An 8,860-nucleotide genomic window follows, 5' to 3' on the forward strand; every position below is an offset into this window, starting at 1 on the left:
AAGAGATATTGCCGATAAATAGTCAGGGACGACTATGAAGGTTGTGGTTTAGGACCAAACGATGACGGATCTCGAGAACAAGGATTGGCGGGTATGCATGAAGTCCTACCTTAAAGGTCAGGGCTTTTGGGAAGTTGTCGACGGTAGTGAATGTTGAAAGGGACGTGTGTTAGGTGTTAAAAGTGACGTGTGTTAGGCACTGATTTTTTGGCAGAGTTAGGAAGAGTTTGAAAAAAAGGATGGCGGGCCCCGCCACAGAAAAAATAATATAAAATTAGTGCATAGTATTTTTTTCAGCCACTATAAATAGGCCCAAAACTCTTCAGAAAAAAATCATCCTAGAAACAACTCCTCATATAGAAGAGTGAAAATATAGAGAGAGCTTGTGAGAATTCTTGGAGAGAATCTTAATCAAGAGAGGGTTTTCTCTTTGATCTTTTCTTTGTAACGTCGGAAAGTAATATAAAGGAATTGGGCGTCGTCGTTGCACCGTGGAGTACCTCCGTAAGAGTGAACCACGTTATATCTGTGAGTATTGTGATTAAATTTGTGTATGTTGATTTTGTTCTGTGATTCTACGTTCGTTTGGGTGTATATTGCTTCTCTGTGCGAGGCGTTCTTGTTGGCGTGTATCTAACAACTGGTATCAGAGCCTGACTTAGAGTACATATATCTGCTTATCATATGCTATGTGGCTGCCACTAAAAGTAGATCCCCTGCATCAGAAAATAAGTTAGATTATCATTTACTCTTTAAAGGCACTATGCACTATTCACGAGTACGGTACTATTCATAAATACTATTACTATTCACCAATAGGTTCGAAAAAAGACAGAATCTTTCACCATAGGATCTACAGTTAAAGACAATAGGCTTTGGATTGAGAAGTTTAGCCACCAAAATTTTAGATATTGGAGGATGTAGATATAAGACTATTTGTACCAGAAAGATCTCTTCCTACCCCTCCAAGGAGTGGAGGGGAAACTTGAGAAGATGGACGGCGACAAGTGGAAGGTGTTCGATCATAAAACACTTGTCATCATCAGGTTCAACCCTTACCAGCGTGTGACTTACAACGTCTCGTATGCAACCACCACCAAGGAGTTGATGTAGGCCTTGAAGGCGCTGTATGAGAAGTCGTCTGCTTCAAATAAGGTGTACCTGAGGAAGAAGCTATTCAATCTAAAGATGCAATAAGCAGCTCGCGTGGCAGACTTCTTGAATGAATTTTAAGCTGTTGTGCAATAGCTTGCTGCAGTGGATCTTAAGTTCGATAATGAGATCCAAGCTCTTCTGCTACTTTCTTGTCTACCAGAATTGTGGGAGAATTTGGTGATGGCGGTGAGCAACACCAATGGTATTGACAAGATGAAGCTCGTGTTGGACCCTAGAGGGGGTGATTAGGGTCACAAGGCTATAATTGTGTAATAAAATTAAGACAAACAAAACACAATATCCAAAGGCAATCAAAATAGAGGAGATAGAGTTAGGAATCGTTATCCTGTGACGCGCGATGTGTTAACGAGGTTCGGTCCGCTGACCTACGTCCCCGCTCCCCACTCTCGAGGAGAAATCCACTACACAACTCGGTTTGGAAGCCGGAACTTCTTCTACACAGTGATCCCCTCACGATCTCACACTACACAGTTGATCTCACTAGATCACACTCCCACACAATTGATCTCTACAAGATCAAGCTCTCAAAATAGTAGAAATGGTGTAAAAACCCTCTCTTTACAATGTCCCTATGGCAAAGAGAAGATCACACTGAAGCTGGGATGTGAAACACAAAAACTCAGAAAGAAACAGGTTTGAAAATTGAGCTCTGTAAAAAAACGTTTTCAGAAATATTTTGAAAGAGCTGGGACAATGAGGAAGAAGAAGAGAATAGGTTTAAATAGAAAATCACATTGAAAGAGCTGGGACAATGAGGAAGAAGAAGAGAATAGGTTTAAATAGAAAATCACAGCTGTTTGAAACCCATACCCAATCCCCCAAAACCTGGAAACAGAACAGCGCTGAGATCGTGTGAAATCGGCGTTGAAGGACTATACAAAAAGACCGTTAACCTAAGCGACGGTCGACCGTACCTATTTCACGGTCGACCGTGAGACAGCCCAAAAACGCAGTAAACTTCCAGAGAGTTATGCGGTCGACCGTGGTAATTCTCGAGCTCACGGTCGACAGCGGCGGTCGACCGTGAAAGTTTCTGTAGCACACTGACGAATGAACTCAGGCGCGGTCGACCCGTGGCGGTCGACCGCGGACTGATACATTCAAAAAACTGATTTGTGACTCATTTAAAATATTTGTAAGAATATTCATTTGACTTCTGAAAATTGTGAAACTTTGTAAAATGTTTTTAATGAATTTTCAAATAGCGGGTCCTCTACTTGTGAAAATATATTTTGTGAATACGCCTCAAATAGTATAAATATGCAAAACGTGTGTTGTCATATCCCAATATGCTTCAAGTAAATCGATAACTCTTTCCTACATTTTAGCACTAGAGAGAAAAATAAAAACTAGCTAATATCCTCACGTAGAATACAATTCTTTGAGTCTTGATATAGCTTGAGTTGGATGAAGCTTCTATTTGAACTTGTTGTTCTTGAAGTAACGTTGCTTCATCACTATGCCTCCTCCTCCTTTGGATATCATCGTTGTAGCGCATATTCCATCCAATCCTCTATTTGTGGTACTAACATGCTTGATATATATATTAACTGCATTATCACTCAATAAGCAATTAGTACCGATAATGGTGGTTGTAAAACATCATCAAAACATAAGGGCTAACAATCTCTCCCTTTTTGATGATGACAACCAACTATTATATAAGAACAAAAATAAATATAGCTTATAGATAGGTGTTCCCCCTATCTATGAGCTCCCCCTAAATATATGCAACAATTGAGGAGATTTCTCTCCCCCTTTGTCACCATAAAAAATGGGGTAAAGAGAAATGTAAAATGCAACTAAACAAGCAAGCAATGTAGAACTTTCACATAGTGCATAAGCCCAAACCATTTCTTATGCGACAAAAATCATCCTCTCCAAGAGGCTTAGTAAATATATCCGCTAATTGAGATTTTGTGTCAACAAATACTAGGGATACATCTTGTCTCTCTACATGATCGCGTAAGAAATGATGGCGCACATCAATATGCTTGGTTCTAGAATGCAAAACTGAATTTTTGGAAATATTTATAGCACTAGTGTTATCACAAAAGATTTTTATATTTTGAAAAATCAAATCATAGTCAACTAAGCTTTGTTTCATCCACAAAACTTGGGCACAACATAAGTCGGCGGCAATGTATTCCGCTTCCGTAGTGGACAATGCAACACAATTTTATTTCTTGGAAGCCCAAGAAACAAGAAAATTTTCTAAGAATTGGCATGTTCCACTCGTACTCTTGCGATCTACCTTACATCCGACAAAGTCTGCATCACAAAAACCATATAAATCAAAAGAGGTGCTCTTTGGATAAAATAAACCAAGATTAAAAGTTCCATTAACATACTTAATGATCCTTTTAACCGTAATTAAATGAGATACTTTAGGAGAAGCTTGAAAACGTGCACATGCACACATACTAAACATGATATCGGGTCTACTAGCAGTGAGATAAAGAAGACTACCTATCATACCTCGGTATAGTTTTTGGTCCACGTCTTCACCACTCTCATCCGCATCAAGCTTGACACTTGTACTCATGGAAGTAGGCGCATGCTTAGAATTCTCCAAATTGAATTTCTTCACCAATTCCTTAGCATACTTGCTTTGAGAAATGAATATCTCATCCTTTGTTTGCTTGACTTGGAGCCCAAAAAAGAATGTAAGCTCTCCCATCATACTCATCTCAAAATGATCTTGCATAACTTTAGAAAATTCCTTACACAAAGATTCATTAGTAGCACCGAAAATAATATCATCAACATATATTTGAACTAAAATAAAATCATTTTTCCTTTTTCTCATAAAAAGAGTGTTATCAATTGTTCCTTTAGAAAAATTATTTTCAAGAAGAAAACTAGAGAGGCGAGCATACCAAGCTCTAGGAGCTTGTTTCAACCCATATAAAGCTTTTTGAATCCGGTAAACATGATTAGGAAAAGCATGATCTATGAAACCGGGGGGTTGCTCAACATATACTTCCTCTTCTATAAAACCATTTAAAAATGCACTTTTAACATCCATTTGAAACAATTTGGAATTTTTGAAGCTAGCAAATGCCAAAAACATCCTAATAGATTCCAACATTGCAACCGGTGTAAAGGTTTCGTCATAGTCTATGCCCTCCTCTTGATTGTATCCTTGGGCAACCAAACGTCATAGTCTATGCCCTCCTCTTGATTGTATCCTTGGGCAACCAAACGAGCTTTATTTCTAGTTACAATACCATGTTCGGGCAACCAAACGAGCTTTATTTCTAGTTACAATACCATGTTCATCAAGTTTGTTTTTAAAAACCCATTTAGTACTAATAACACTAGCATTGTTAGGTCTAGGAACTAGTTTCCAAACATTATTTTTTTGAAAATTATTTAGTTCCTCATGCATAGCTAAAACCCAAAATTCATCATTTAAAGCATCATTAACCTTTTTAGGCTCTAATTGATATAAGAAAGCAACATTACCACACTCACTCAAAGCTTTTGAGTGAGTAACAACTCCTTGTGAAGGGCTCCTAATTATTTGTTCTTTTGGATGGTTTGATGCGAATTTCCAAGCTTTAGGAAGTTCAACTTGTTCATGAGCATTGGAGCTATCCACATCCTTTTGTGCTTTTATAGAGGGTGTGTCATTGAGTTGTAAAAAGTCCAATCCTCCCTCATCATCATCATCTTGCTTAGGTAAAACAACTTGAGAACCAACATTAGTCTCATCAAAAGTAACGTTTATAGATTCTTCAACAACGAGGCTTCGTTTATTGAAGACCCTATAAGCCTTACTTCGAGGTGCATAACCTAAGAAAATACCAACATCAATTTTAGAATCAAATTTGTCATGATGATCTTTTGTATTTAAAATAAAATATTTGCAACCAAAGATACGAAAATAACCAATAAAAGGAGTTTTTCCATAAAATAGTTCATAAGGAGTTTTCTTAAGCTTTGGTCTAATTAAAACACGATTTAAAACATGACAAGCCGTATTAACGGCTTTCGTCCAAAAATATTTTGGCAAATCAAAGAATTTAGCATAGTGCGTGCCATCTCTTGTATGGTGCGATTTTTCCGTTCAACAATACCATTTTGTTGTGGTGTTCTAGGAGCGAAAAACATGTGAGTTATACCATGATTAGCACAAAATTCATAGAAAAAATTATTTTGAAATTCACCACCATGATCACTTCTTATTTTAACAACTTTTAAATCTTTTTTATTTTCAATTCTTTTGACATGATTAGAAAATTCTTCAAAGCAATTATTTTTATTTGCAAGAAATATTGTCCATGTAAAACGGAAAAAATCATTAATAATCACAAATACATAGTGTTTGCCTCCAAGAGAGGTAACACGCATAGGACCAAATAAATCAAGATGAAGTAATTGCAAAGGTTTAGAAGTCGATACATCATTGATGGATTTGAAAGAAGATTTTGTTTGTTTACCTTTTGCACAATCTTCACATATGGTATCTTTGATGAAGTGCAAGTTAGGTAACCCTTTTACAAGATTTCTCTTAGACAATTTTGATATTAACTCCATGTTTGCATGTCCAAGCCTCTTATGCCAAATCCAAGGGTTTTCATCAATTGCCACAAGGTACTTCACATCTTGATTCACTAATTCATTCATCTAAAAAATGTACACATTAGACTTGCGATTAACAACAAAAACAATTTTTCCATTCATACTAATAATGCATTTGTCCGGTTTAAAGGAAATATCAAAACCTTTATCACTCAATTGGCTAATGCTAAGAAGATTATGATTCAAATCATTTATCAAATAAACATCTTCTATAACGGGTGAAGGTTTCTTACCAATAGAACCTATACCAATGATTTTACCTTTCTCACCACTACCGAAGGAGACGCTACCTCATTCAATCATTGATAGTGTTACAAATAGCTCTTTGTTGCCCGTCATATGATGTGAGCAACCACTATCAAGGTACCACATCTCTCTACGTCGTGGCCGTGATGTTCCCGACAAAAGATGAAGATGTAGTAACTTTAGGTACCCAAATCTTGGGTCCTTGGTGGTTAGTAGTCTTGGTACCTTTGGGTACCCATATCATTCCATAAAAATCATGGTTGTCTTTAATCCTACAATGAGTAGAAATGTGTCCATGTTTCATACAATATGTGCACACAAAATTTCTCTTGTGTGTTTGAGCATGATATCTATGAAATCTATTTCTACCATGGTGATGATGATTAGCATAAGCATGAGTGAGTCTAATCCTACCACTCTTAATTTCTAGTCTTTTAATTTTGGATCTTAATTGCTTATTCTCAAAATCGAGATCTCCTAGCAATTCATCTTTTAGTGCAAGAGATGTTTGTAGTTGTTCTAGTTTGATATCACAAGAAGCATGCAACTTTTTAAAAGCGGAAAATTCCTTTGACATTCTTTTAAATTCAATATTCAATTCTTCTAAAACCGTAGCTAGATCACATTGCATGTAAAAGGATTCACTTTCGGTGTCGGATATTATCTCTTGTTCAAGGGCCATGAAACAAATGTTGGGATCATGAAGAGCAAGTTTAGCTCCTTCTTCATTACTATCCGAATCACTTGGTTCGGATTCCTCCTATCCGGCATACATAGCCTTCTTCTTTTTGTACTTCATGTACTTCTCCTTGAGCCTTGGGCAATCCTTAGTGATATGGCCCGGTTCATTGCATTCAAAACATTTTCCTACACGTGAAGGAAATTTATTGTTAGAACGGGGATTAAACTTCTTATTCATTTTTATGAGTCTAGAAATTCTTCTAGAGAGATGAGCCACTTCTCTAGAAAAATTAACTTCATTATCCGATGACGAAGAGGAGTTATCACTAGCTCCTTTGAGAGCTATGGTCTTCGATTTTGGTGATGGCTCATCAACTTCCCGTGAGGGCACTTCCTCCTTCTCCTTTCCCTTGAGCTTCTTCTAATGAACCTTGAGCTTGCCAATGAGGCCATCGAGAGGTAGAGTGGTAAGGTCATGAGCTTCTTCTATCGCCGTCGCCTTGGGTTCCCACATCGGAGTCAATGAACGGAGAATCTTGTAGTTCGTCTCTTGAATAGTTAATTTCTTGTCAAGACCATGCAATTCATTGATAATGTTAGTGAAGCGAGAAAACATAGCATCAATTAATTCATTTGGAAGCATTTGAAATAACTCATATTCATGTATAAGCCCACTAATTTTGGATTCCTTAACTTGGGGGTTCCTTCATGTGTAATACATAATTTCACCCATATTTCATTTTCGGTTGCACACGTGAAAATCCTATTATATTCATTTGGGGAAAGACCACAAATTAAGGCGTTCATAGCCTTAGCATTGAGATTGGCTTGGTGCCTTTCTCTGTTGGTCATGTTCCCGACTTTGGACTTCTCTACATACTTCTTCTCTATGAGTTCTAAGATGTCAAGATCAATGCAACGAAGATAAATTCTCATTCTTGCCTTCTAATAGGCAAAAATACTACCGGTAAACAGGGGTGGTCTAGTGGTCGATTGTCCTTCCAACATATGCACATTCATTGAAGCCTCCATAAGATCTTTTCTCTAAGGTGATTAAACCAAAAACTAATATAGAGACCAAGCACTGATACCAATTGTTGGACCCTAGAGGGGGGTGATTAGGGTCACAAGGCTATAATTGTGCAATAAAATTATGATAAGAAAAACCCAATATCCAAAGGTAATCAAAATAGAGGAGATAGAGTTAGGAATCATTATCCTGTGACGCGCGATGTGTTAACGAGGTTCGGTCCACTGACCTACGTCCCCGCTCCCCACTCTCGAGGAGAAATCCATTACACAACCCGGTTTGGAAGCCGGAACTTCTTCTACACAACGATCCCCTCACGATCTCACACTACACATCTCACTAGATCACACTCCCACACAATTAATCTCTACAAGATCAAGCTCTCAAAATAGTAGAAATGGTGTAAAAACCCTCTCTTTACAATGTCCCTATGGCAAAGAGAAGATCACACTGAAGCTGGGATGTGAAACACAAAAACTCAGAAAGAAACAGGTTTGAAAATTGATCTCTGTAAAAAAAACATTCTCAGAAATATTTTGAAAGAGCTGGGACAATGAGGAAGAAGAAGAGAATAGGTTTAAATAGAAAATCACAACTGTTTGAAACACATACCCAATCCCCCAAAACCTGGAAACAGAACAGCGCTGAGATCGTGTGAAATCGACGCTGAAGGACTGTACAAAAAGACCGTTAACCTAAGCGACGGTCGACCGTACCTATTTCGCGGTCGACCGCGAGATAGCCCGAAAACACAGTAAACTTCCAGAGAGTTCTGCGGTCGACCGTGGCGGTCAACTGTGGTAATTCTCGAGCTCACGGTCGACCGCGGCGGTCGACCGTGAAAGTTTCTGTAGCACACTGACGAATGAACTCAGGCGTGATCGACCGTGGCGGTCGACCGCGGACTGATACATTCAAAAAACTGATTTGTGACTCATTTAAAATATTTGTAAGATATTAATTTGACTTCTGAAAAATGTGAAACTTTGTAAAATGTTTTTAATACTAAAAACAAATTGTTTGGAAAAGGAATTTTGCAAATAGGTCCTCATACTTATGAAAAATAGTATTTTGTGAAATACGCTCAAAAGTATAAATATGAAAACGTGTGTGTGATATCCCAATAGCTTCAAGTGAAAT

This window comes from Asparagus officinalis, chromosome 3, assembly GCF_001876935.1.
Source record: "Asparagus officinalis chromosome 3, Aspof.V1, whole genome shotgun sequence".
Lineage (NCBI taxonomy): Eukaryota > Viridiplantae > Streptophyta > Magnoliopsida > Asparagales > Asparagaceae > Asparagus > Asparagus officinalis.